Source organism: Podarcis liolepis, assembly GCF_965112155.1.
Source record: "Podarcis liolepis genome assembly, chromosome: 3".
Lineage (NCBI taxonomy): Eukaryota > Metazoa > Chordata > Lepidosauria > Squamata > Lacertidae > Podarcis > Podarcis liolepis.
The window spans coordinates 59,633,651-59,645,849 of NC_139557.1; positions in this window are offsets into that span (position 1 = coordinate 59,633,651).

Below are 12,199 nucleotides of genomic sequence, written 5' to 3' on the forward strand. Positions count from 1 at the left end.
TGCGCTTTTTATTTTTTATTACTGACGAAGCATTGACATTATGGAAGATGCTTATATTGTTAAGGGGAAAAAACACATTTGGTTGATTCACTGAGTAAGTCCTATGTGAAAGGTATAATCTTGTGAGATGCGTAATTAGCATTTTAAAAAGCATTTTTATTAGATTGGAATACAGACAAGAATTATTTAAACACCCTTGACTGAGAAACTAAATTACATCAGAGGCAAAGCTTCCATAGTTTATCATTTTATGTTTGATTTAGCACATAGGAGAGAAATGCATTGTTTGGCTATACCTTGCCAATGGGTTATAGTGCAGCCTTAGAAAGAAACAATTGACTGAACATAGCACTTTTTAAAAATGTGTGTAGATCAGTGCACACTGACCAATGCATAACCTTTTGGGTAAGGCTCTACTCCAGGCATGCGCGAAGTCCATTTTGGGGGCCTAATCCAGCCCGCCAGCTCAACAACTTCAATCCTAAAAAAAGCTCATGTTCACTTCATCAAATCTGGCCCTCTTTGAAAAAAGTATGGGCACCCCTTCTCTATTCTGATGGCATGAGTATCATGACTGGTAGATTCTTATCTGCTGTGGCCTTCATCCGCCTTCACAGTCGTTGTAACATACCACTTATTGTCTTCCACCTGTTCTGCTGTTTAGGACTTCATGGATTATTCTTTGTCTACCTCCTCTCCTTTGACCTTGCCACCTTGGGTGACCCTGCTGGGAGTATAAGATTCCTGACTGCTTCACACACAAGGGTCATAGGAACGTGCAAGCCCACTCACCATGACAAGGTGATGATCTAGCAAGTGTAATGGGCCCCACTGGCACCACATTTAATGCAGTAACATACCACTTTAAACAGTCATAGTCCCTCCGCCAAGGAATTCTGGAAACTGTGGGAGAGCTGAGAGCTGTTAGGAGACCCCATTGCCTTCACAGAGCTAGAATTCCCTGGGAAGAAGAGTTGATTGTTAAACCACTCTGAAAACTGTAGTTCTGGGCGGAGAACAGGAGTATCTTTACAATTCTAAACACCCTTTATAAACTACACTCCAAAATATGGACTAGGCCACCCTTCTGGTCTGTTTCAGCGAGGAATAGAGAATTAACTCTGAAACTGATGGTTTTTTATTCCCCATCAGGGACATCTCTTAATAAAATATTTCTATAGTCGCTGGTAGTATTTCTAGTTTATTGAACCGGGAGCTGCTGCTTAAATTGTCAGCTCTGTTAGACAGCAGCATATGCAATCTAGGGTGCCTCCAAATGTTTTGGACAACAAATCCCATAATCCCTGACCATTGGTTGGGCTGGCTGGGGCTGATGGGAGTTGGAGCCCAGCAATACCTGGATACCACAGGTTCCTTACCCCTGCATTACTGGTTTCAGTTAATATCTACTCAAACACTTGTGCTTGTTTGTTTTTGAAAAAGAAAATATACAGTAAGCTGATTAGTAGGTTTGAAAAACACCCTTCATTTAGCTGTGTTGGTACGTGTTCTAAACACATGAGTTGATTCGATGTTCTAGTTTGGGGAAATGATTTCACTTTGGATCTAAAGAAGAGATTATACAGTTTCATTACAGGGTGCTTCCAAGAAACAGCTTAGAAATACTCCCCTGTTGGATATTAGAAACAATCCGGCACTTTCATATTATTGAGTTGAGCCATGAGGGTGAGTCTCAGATGAAGGCATGAATATTTTAAATCAAACCCTTTTCTCTGCTACAGTGAAGCAGTTGACTACTTCCTGTGCCAGTTTGATGAGTATAATAGTTGATACGTTTTGCCCTATTCTCTCCCCACCTATTGTTTTTCTTCCTGTCTTAATGAGGTTGCAAGCCTATAGGCAGGGTCCAATTGATTTAAAATGTCTACAGTGCCTAAGCAGTTCTTTTAAAAGAGGGACGAAGAATCTGTGGCCTCCCAGATGCTGTTGGACTCCAACTCCCATCATCCTTGATCATTGGCCATGCAAGGTAGGACTGACATCTGGAAGGCTGCAGATTTCCCATCCCTGCCCTGGTCTAAAATAACAAATGATGATGCTGAGTCATGTGATGTTAAGAAGTGGCGGGAAGAGTCCTGCTAATTCATCCTTTCCTCTGATTATAGTTCATAGAGTCCTAAGACTATGCGGAAAGGAGAAAATAGTTCCCATGCCTTCACCTGTTGCACACAAAAGGGAATCTTAGCAGTTGCAGCATCTCTCAACCCTGTCAAAAATCTTGTACAAGGTACACGAGACTTTGAATATGGGCTGCTTTTCGCTTCTGGGAGAGTCTGCCTGTATTTGGCAATGTTTTGTAGGCCAAGCTGCAGTTGCTTGGGTCAGATGAAGTTGTTTCAGGAGGGAACATGGGGAGTTACCTTATACAGCTTCAGAACATTGGTTCATCTAGCCCAGTATTGTCAACATTAAATGGCAGAGGCTCTCTAGGGGTTGAGACTTCTTCTGTCTTTCTCAACCCTCCCTGAAGACATCAGGGGTCATCCTTGGGACTTCTTGCATGTGAAACATGTAATCTACCACTGAGCTAAGGGAAACCTGGCCACATAAGAGAATGTAAGGAAAGAAATATAAATGAAAGTTCCCAGAATATATAGGACCAGGTTACACAAATGTGTCGTCAGCAGAATATGAGATTTGTAGGATTTATGTCTTCATACCTACTGCGGCTAAATGTATTTGAAGAATAGATATTTATTTTATTATTTAAGTTAACTACTGGCCTTTGCTGAATAACTGCATGATGAACTCTGTCTTCCCTCATTACCTTGCTGCTGTCTTGTTTCCCTTCATTGGCTCATTCTTAAATGTCAGCTTCTAGCTTTCCAGAGCAGGGAGTGTGTCCAATTTCCCTGGGAGTGACAAGCTTAGTATAAGTTGAGGTATTCCAAAATAACACACAGTAATCCTCTTTTCAGGCCAGCCCTTGCAAAGTGAGCCATCTGCAAACTAACAAACACTTGAGCGTATCACTTGACATTCTCGTCAGTAAGAGGGTTATGGCAAATGTGCAATCATCCCTGTTATTTATTGAAAATGACTTTTTTATTGGTCCTCCTCTCCAATGAGCACAAGAGATCATCAATTTTTAAAAGCTTAAGCAAATAATTCATCATTAATTATTTTTATTCTATATTTATCCCCCCCCTTTAAAAATGTAGAATTGACTCTGTTAAATTCGTTATTCCCAAATTCCTTATTCTGCAATGGTGTAATTTAGTGGACATGTTGTGTTTGTGTGTTTAGTGTCACTTACCTCTTTGCTGGGTTTCAGATCGAATGCTACTATTATTTGGAGTACCTATATTTTTGGCTAACATAATAGTTCCATGCACAGGCAACTATTATTTTTCCCAATCAAACCTGAAGTGGCACCTCAGATATTGTTTAAAATTCTGCTATCATACATTCTTTTGATATTGTGAGTTGCTATTGAAATGATAGTTTAATCTACTTTTTTGTCTAATGATTGAAAACACACATGGTAATCTGTGGTCCTCCAGATATTGTTTGACTCAAAACTCCCATCTGCCCCAGTTAGCATGAGCAATCATCAGGGATGATGGGAATTGGAGTTCAACAACATCTAGAGGACCAACACTGAATTTCCTACAAGCAAAGATTATTGGTTTGTTAGCTTATCGCATTCTCAATAAATTGTCCAAAACCAATACAATTAAAACAGTCCTGACCTTACCATTCTGCTGGAATGGCCAAACTGCATATTATGTTAATTGTGGCCATGCATTACGCACCAGGGCTGGCCCTACAATGAGGCAGAGTGAGACAGCTGTCTCAGTTGGCAGATGCTGAGGTGTGGGGAGGAAAAGAGCTGTGAGTGCCTTGTATCACCTACACTAGCCTGCTGCCTTCAAGTGCAGTGGAAAATACTGTCCTTCTACCAGTACTGGAGTAAGATTCAGCAACCAGTCCAATTGAGTTCTCTAGGTGATTTAGGGGCAAGGCCCACCCTGTCCTTTACCTTCAGGCAGCAAAATGCCTTCAGATGCCCCTGTTTGGCACCAGTAGCAGCTTTCCTCCTGCAGCAAATAGGAGCTGCAAGAGTACAGGCCTGTGGGACACAGGGAAGTGTCTTACAGCTTCCTTCCCACATGCCGAGGTCCCAGTCCTGACAAGCCTCTGATTCAGAATCTGAACCTGAGGAGTCCCAGCCTGCACAGGAGTCCCCGCCTCCAGGTCCGGCTGAGCCGGGGCAGGGGCTTGAATCTGAAGGGCCTGCACCTGTGCCGGATCCTCAGGAGCAGACACCAGATGTATCCACTCTGGCTCCGGAGGTGATTGAGGGCCCATTGCCTGCAGGTGTGCCTCTCCCAGCCCTGTCAGGGGAAGGTGAAGCTGCCCCTGGGTCCAATAACCCTCCAGCCTCTCCTGAGCTGCAGAGGCTCGGGGCAGAGAGGCGGAGGGAACTAAGTTTTCTGAGGAGGCTCGCCTTAAGGCCAGGAGAGGCGGGTCACCTGTGGGCCGGGACTGCCCATGGCCTCAGAGGAAATAAAGGCCAGTCAGCCCAGTCCCAGGTTGCAGAAGCAACGTCATTGGAAACCTGTTTCTGCCAGCACCCAGACCTGTTCTTCCAGAGTTCCCGACCATGCCCAGCTTCTTGCTTTGGACCCCGCCTCGCCCTTGGTGGACAGTCTCCAGACCCTCAACCCAGGACCGGACTCTGACCACGCCTCACAGCAACCTCCCCCCGGGACCAGCACAGCCTCCCTCTAGCCACTATTTAAACAACCAGATACGTTTAAATGCATGTTACATTTAATGTAACAAATAGAGTATTCATCTAAACTTGTTTTACTCTAATTTGAATTTTCAAGGGTGAAATATGTTAGAATCATAGAATTGTAGAGTTGGAAGGGATCCTGAGGGTCTTCTAGTCCACCCCATGCATCGGAGGAATCTTATCTTGCTCCCTGCCTTGAACGCCTTCCCCGTTTCTGCTTTACAACATAGTGGTTGAGGTGTGTAAATAAGAACTACAGATGGTCTGACTAGCAGATGGAACAAAATACTTTCTGTATTGTAGGGGCCCATAAAGTTAGTGCTGGATAAAAGGGGCAGGAGGAAGAGTGATCGTTCTTTCTGGGGATTCATCTGGACATATGGCATATGGAAGAATGAGACTTCCATTCCCTGGAGTCTGGTACAGTCAGCATAGGCCCTTCAAGTCTCTTGAGCTATCCCTGAACAGCATGTGGTGCAGTGGTTAGAACAGGCTTCCTCAACCTCAGCCTCAGATGTTTTGAGACTACACTTCCCATCATCCTTGACCACTGGTCCTGCTAGCTAGGGATCATGGGAGTTGTAGGCCAAAAACATCTGGAGGGCTGAGGTTGAGGAAGCCTGGGGTGGAATGTAGGAATAAGACCTAGGAGACCAGGGTTCAAATTCCCATCCAGCCATGGAACTTTCTGGGTGCCCCCGAGTCCGTCACCACTCCTTAGCCTCTAATTTACCTCACAGTGTTATTGTGAGGATACTATGGAGTGGGGAGAACCATGTGCACTACCTTGAGCTTTTTGGAGCGACGGTGGGATATAAACATGATAATAAATAGATATCAATAAATCAATCATGGTTTTTTTGGGTGATTCCCATTGAACAGAAAGGGTGATGCATTTACATGGGCTAAGGTTTCCAAGTGAGGGTTCTCCCAAGCCACTGAAGCCATTTCAACAAAATACCATATTTTCATGTGAGTTTGGTGAGGTGGAGGTTGGCTTTTTACAGGTATTTGTGCTACTGAACTTCAACACATAAAAGAAACAAAAGGAGGCCAGGTCTTTGAAACTTGTTTGTCAAAGAGCTGTGAAGCATCTGCTTCCCAAGTTCAACTTTTATTCTTTTCAGAAGAATTGCTGCCCACATTATAATTAGTTTCTACTGAGGTTATTTTCCCACCAGCACTTACAGTAGTTCTTTCGAAATTACACCCCCCCCCCTTTTGGTAATCTTTGAAGAACACTGTAAATGTAGCATACATGGCATGCTAGAAGTACATAAGACAAAAAGTCCCTGCCCTGAGGGACTTAAAGTCTAATTCCAACAGACAACAATTAATGGGATGACAATTTAATTCAAGAGTGGGGGGAGATGTCAACAAAGAGATCAGTACTTGAAGGCTTCTGGAGAGAAACGGATTTGGAGCAGGGATTTGAATGTGGGGGGATGGCTTTTGTCAAGACCAAGAAGTGGGAAGCTGCTCATAAAGCCTGAGGGACAGTATGAAAGAACTGAGACTCAAAGTGGCAGAGGCAAATGAGATACTAGGAAAAGATGACTGTGAGGTATACAGATCCAGGAATGAAAGCAGGCATCAATGTAGAATTATGGGACAGGGGAGCTGAAAGCAGGACTTTTGATAAAGAGATTCATAGTTATTAGCTATTATTTAGAACATTGTTCACTAGTGTGATACCCTCCAGATGTTGTAGGGCTACAACTTGCATAATCTCTGACCATCTGGCCATGTTAGCTGAACAAATTCCATATGGACTGGTAGTACAGACCTGTCAAGGTATTGCACATGCAAACAGGTGTAGTGGTGCTACACTTTGAATCTGAGTGTATCACCTCAGATTCGCTATCCATGTCTTAATGCTGTTGTTACTGTGTTCTGGTTTGGCAACAAGGTCTTGAGTTCCAGGCATCAGCCTTTTATAGATGAATATTTCCATATCATTTCTAGGTTGGTGGGGAGGGAGGGAGTGTTACTGAATTATATTTTGTACTTGCAGTATTCTATCCACGCAAATGCAAGGGAGAAGACAGTAATCCCACCCTTGCAAATAAGCGCTGGCCTGCTCATTCAAAGTGAGCAGGCAGTCATTCCAGAGATGAAGAAGTGGCAATACATGGATTGATCATGTGACCAAGACACACATGGTATGGAGTTAAGGTGAATGATAACTCTGGATATGTGCAGCATAAAATCTGCACCAGGGCAATCCCAAAGTGTAAATATAATAATAATGTGTTTGTGTATGACTGAGTTAGCTATGTATGCTTATTTTATGGATTATCATTAGTATGTTCCAACAGAAATGATGGAAGTCAGCTTTATTTTGAGACTGATGAAATTTAACAGTTGCTTGGCATCATTAAAAACTGAAATCTCTACGTATGTGTGCAATTAAAATTAGAGACCATACTGTGGTGAGAAAGAGCGATAAAGATAGCAAGTCAGGAAAATTGTTCTTGATAATAACAAATTACCCATAAGCAGTTCACAGAGAGATTAATGAATGCTTGTTGCCAGTCTGGAAAACATCAGCGCTGGTAGCAATTGCAAAGGTTCGCGTCCTCTTCACTGACTTCCTCCTCCACTAGGTGAACCGTAAAAAGAACAAGACCAAGTGTTGCTAATCAGTAGTGCGTAACTCCAGCCTCAGCAATCTGTCACCAAACACAGGATAAAAATATAGCACTGCCATCATGTAGGGGTCACAAAGAAATGAAGTAAGTGTTCTGATTCAAACAATGACTCAAACAAGTAGAGCTATTTGTTTGTTTGTTTATTTGTACAGCTGGCTGGCTAGCTAGCTTCTTCTGATGAGTTAAGAACATAAGAAGAGCACTGCTGGATTAGACCAAAGGCCCATGTTGTTCATTATCCTGCTTTCACAGTGACCACCAGATGCCTATGGGAACATGAATGCAACAGTACATGCAATTCCCAGCAAATGGTATACTGAGGTATAGTTCCTGCAACACTGGAGGCAGAACAGAGCCATCATGGCTGGTAGCCAATGACAGCTTTATCTTCCATGATTTTTTCTAATCCTTATTTTATTATGTACATGTATGGATTATGTATAGATTTCCTTCTTAGAAATGGCTTTGCATCTTTGGCTTTTCTTCTCTTTTTAGATGTGATGCTCTACTTCCATCTCTTTGCCCCAGATATTGGTACCTCAGGACCTGGGAGAGCTCCCAGGGATAACACATCAATCACAACTCATCCTCCATTACCTGCTTGCCTGCACTATGATTCCATATTCCTGTGTGTGTAAATGAAGGAAAGAGCCAGACGCACAAATGCTTCCATGGGATCCCCCCCCCCTGCTGTGGATTGCAATTTGTGGTGGGAAACAAACTGCTAATTGCCTGCAAACAGTCCACTTGCTGAGTTTATTCTTTTTACTTCTTTTTTAAATCTACACTGGCTTCCTGCTGAAAGAGTAAAGCCCAGCTGTCATGGGGTGTTCAGCAAGTGGGATGGCTGTAGAATGCAGACCACCAGAAAGATAGCTTACACGGTAAAAGAAATGCCCACCCCAACCCACCTCTTGGTTACCTTGAAAGTTAAGGTGTGTGCAACAATAACCCTGCACACAAACTGTGAGAATTTTGCCAACATTTTCTCTTCCTTTCTTTCCATTTAGGAAATTATATTAAGGTGTTCTCTCTCTCTCCTTCCTATGCCTTTAGAATAATTTTCAAATGCGTTTTTTGGGGGGAAACCCATAATATTTTAAAGCGCATCACTAGCTCTAAAGCACACAGTGCAAGTAAATAAATAGGTACCGCTCTGGCGGGAAGGTAAATGGTGTTTCCGTGCGCTGCTCTGGTTTTGCCAGAAGCAGTTTAGTCATGCTGGCCACATGACCCAGAAAAACTGTCTGTGGAAGTGGACAGACACCGGCTCCCTCGGCCTTTAAAGCCAGATGAGCGCCACAACCCCAGAGTCATTCGTGATTGGACTTAATTGTCAGGGGTCCCTTTACCTTTACTTCTAAATATCTATTCAGTGAACAGATACTCAGCTGCCCCATTTCCCCTCCCCAACAGAACCAGACTGACTGCAGTTCTTCAACAACAACAACAACAACAACAACAACAACAACAACAACAACAACATACACAAACGATTTGAGAAAATAATCAGCCAACCAGTGATAATACAAGAACAGCTAATTAGGGAGTCTCTTGGTTTAGTAGCACTTACTGTGTATCCATTTTTCCATTCTCCCAACTTAGAATCTTGGCTTGCAGATATTATTTCATTCCCCCTACCCTCATCTTTGAGTTATGATCTTTTGTCTCCTCAAGAGCTCAGCTAAGAAGCAATATAGTTTTATTTCCTCTCTTCTCCTTTATCTCATATCATCACCTCTTGATGAATCTTCCTCCCACTCCATAGGCATTCTTTTTAACAATTTCTGAAAGCCTTATATATTTGACCCAAGTGTTTAGTGACTACCAAGTGCATTAAGTTACACCATCTTCCTATGCACCAGCTCCATCTATTCCCTGCCGTCAACTTGCTCCTTGTACCTTGGCAGCTCATATCAAGTCCTTGTACAGTGTGAGGAACAGGGCCAAAAGCTAATGCAATGGTACTAGTGGCTGATATTGTACAGGATCTGTGGTCATATTCAAGTGCTAGCAAAACACCTTACCCACAGGGGTAACCACTAGTGGGGCTAAAGGACCAAGTCCTTTTACCCATTTATATCCACCTATTAACATTTATTGTTTGGGGAAAGCTATTGATAGTTCCAGTTGTTCTTAATTGGGTTCTACTTCCAGATCTGTACTCCTGGATTATTATTATTTTTTAAAAAAACCAGATCTCTGTTATCTCTAACACAATGGAATGCACAGGATTATGAAATTTATGACAACTTGAGCTTCTGTTATCTTCAATGCCCAGATAGAACCTTCTGATCAAAGCAAGGGGCATTAGAATCCCTCTCTATAAGAACCTGCTGAGCACAAAGAACACTCTCCCCTTCTGCAGTTTCTGGCAACTGGCATTCAGAAGCATCCCACCTTGGACTGTGGAAGCAGAGTATAGTCATTATAGTCACAAGGCCCTACTGGAAGACTCCAAAATTTCAATCTATTTAATTTAGGGACCCCAAAGAAGGACAGTTTGGACTCATAGTTCATAAAACCAGTTTCATAAGACTGACATACAAATATTTGAAAAGGAAAAGGCATAGTTTGTTAAAGGGAGCAGCAAGGATGGGCACCACTGCATGAAACGAGTTGCTATGGTGAGCTGGGAGAAGTTTGAGCAAAGAGGTACCATTTGAAGAAAACTGAAATGAAGACTTAAATAAACCATTGTCGTAAACGCTCTTTATTATAGCTTCTGATTTGCCATAAATATTTTTTTTTTTTTTAAAAATTTTTATTGGGTTTTCACTTTTTATATAGACAAAACCAACACACATAACACGAAGACAATTACAAACAAAACAACAAACATATATAATTCCCAAAAATCTTATTTTCTGACCCTGGTCCTTGACTTCCCCCCACCCCCTCCCTTGCATCCCTATTCCCAAATTTGTATCAGCAAATTGGCATTTCTTCCGTCTTAATATTAGTCCTTTTATAAAAAACAAAAATAAAATTTTCCCTAAGTTGGACCCCAGTTCTCTTCCCTCGATTTCTCGTTTTTTCTTACATAATTTTCTTATTACTAAACCCCCTGGTCTTGAGTGTTGTTTAGATTTAATGCTTCCCTCCCTCCCATCCCCGCTATGCGTCCTTTCCCAAGACATGTCTAAAATAACAGTTTTTAGCCTGGGTTCCGCACATCCGAGGCTCTCAAATCCTTTCCAGTCCCTCTCCGCCGGTTTTGTTGGTAGTCCTTTTTGTCTGTCATCGAGTCTCGAAAGATTTCTTTAACAATCAGTCCAATCAGTCCATAGTCTCTTCCCATATTTAGAGGCAACTGCTGAGAAATCTCCAGTAGGTCAGAATCTTGATGATAGTCAAAGTTAAAGTCTATGTGTAGGCCCCAATTGTACTTCTTTGTTTCTATTTCCTGAATTCCATAAACTCCCAGGGCCTCCACTTTCGTCTTCTGTATCTTTCGTAGACTTACACTGGATTTACTCCAATAGTCTCCTTGCTTGTGTTCTCCAGATGCCGGCTTCTGGTTAGTATTTTCCCAGATAGCTTGTTCTCTTTCTTGTTTTGTCTTCTCCTCTTCTTTGTTTATTATTTCAAATTCAGCTGTGGGTACTTTCTCACTCAGGTCATCATCACATTCAGCAGAACTACTTGTTTCCAAATCCAAGGTCATCAACTGTTTACTCATAGCTGTAGTCTGCTCCTGTAATGTTCCCACCAGTGAAAACATCCTTTCGATTTCTCTCAGTATCTTTCCACCCACAGCCATTGTAATTCCACAGAATTCCCCCTAGAGGGAATCTGGTTGCTGAGTGATCTTTCCTCCAACAATCCTCTGTCCTGTTATTGTTTCTTTGTTTCCCACAATTTTAGTTCAATTGTAACTCCTTTTAATCCGGAGAGGTCTTAAGTAACAATTTTTCAGTGTTAACAGTCCATTTGACAGCTTTGACAGCTGTCAAACTCTGCTCCTCTGTACAGGCTCCAAAACAGATCGCTCCCGGGCCCGGGGGGGAGGGTTATTTGCCAAAAAACAAAGGCTCCTTCAACACTCCAATCTCCTAGTCAAATTTACTTTTCTAAATCTTGGAAATTACTGTCTTTTTGAAACTCACCCTTTACAGGGTGGGCGCTCCAGCTTAGCTCTTGTTTCGTTGCTCTGGATTGTCTGCAAGGGGGGGGGGGTGGGGACTTCCTTTTAGCACACCCCCCGGTCGTCTCAAATTCAAAAGGTAAAAATTTTAAAGTTCAGTTCCAAATTACTCACGGGTTCCTTTTTTCAGTCCAAATTTCAAGGAAGGAAGTCAGCGCTCTCCAGTTATGGCTCGCGGCTTCGCTCAGTGGCGGTAGCGATCGACTCTCAGTGCCGCGCCGTCCCCCGTATCCCCTCCGTAGCCTTTAAAAAGGCTCATTGCGAATCAGGGGGGGCGCTTGAGGCACCCGCCGAGTCCTCAGTCCGCAGGCTTCCGCGCCTGCGGTTTTTAAGGGTCCCCGTGTCGCCGGCACGGCTAAGACCCATCCACCGCTGAGCCGATTCCCTCCGGAGCTCGGAGGGAATCCGCCATTTCCAGATCGCGCCAACCCGGAAGTCCACCTGATTTGCCATAAATAGCTCCCCATTGCTGCCTTATCTTGAAATGCAAGTTCACCTGAAGCCAGCTGAGCACTATTCTCTGTGGCTCCAACCTCTAAATGGTCCCTATAAATGGAAAGGAGATGAGTTTGGTAGAAGCTCCTGCTTAGAGCTCCTTGGCTGTACCCTGGACCTGCTTCCTGACTCTTCTGTTTCCAT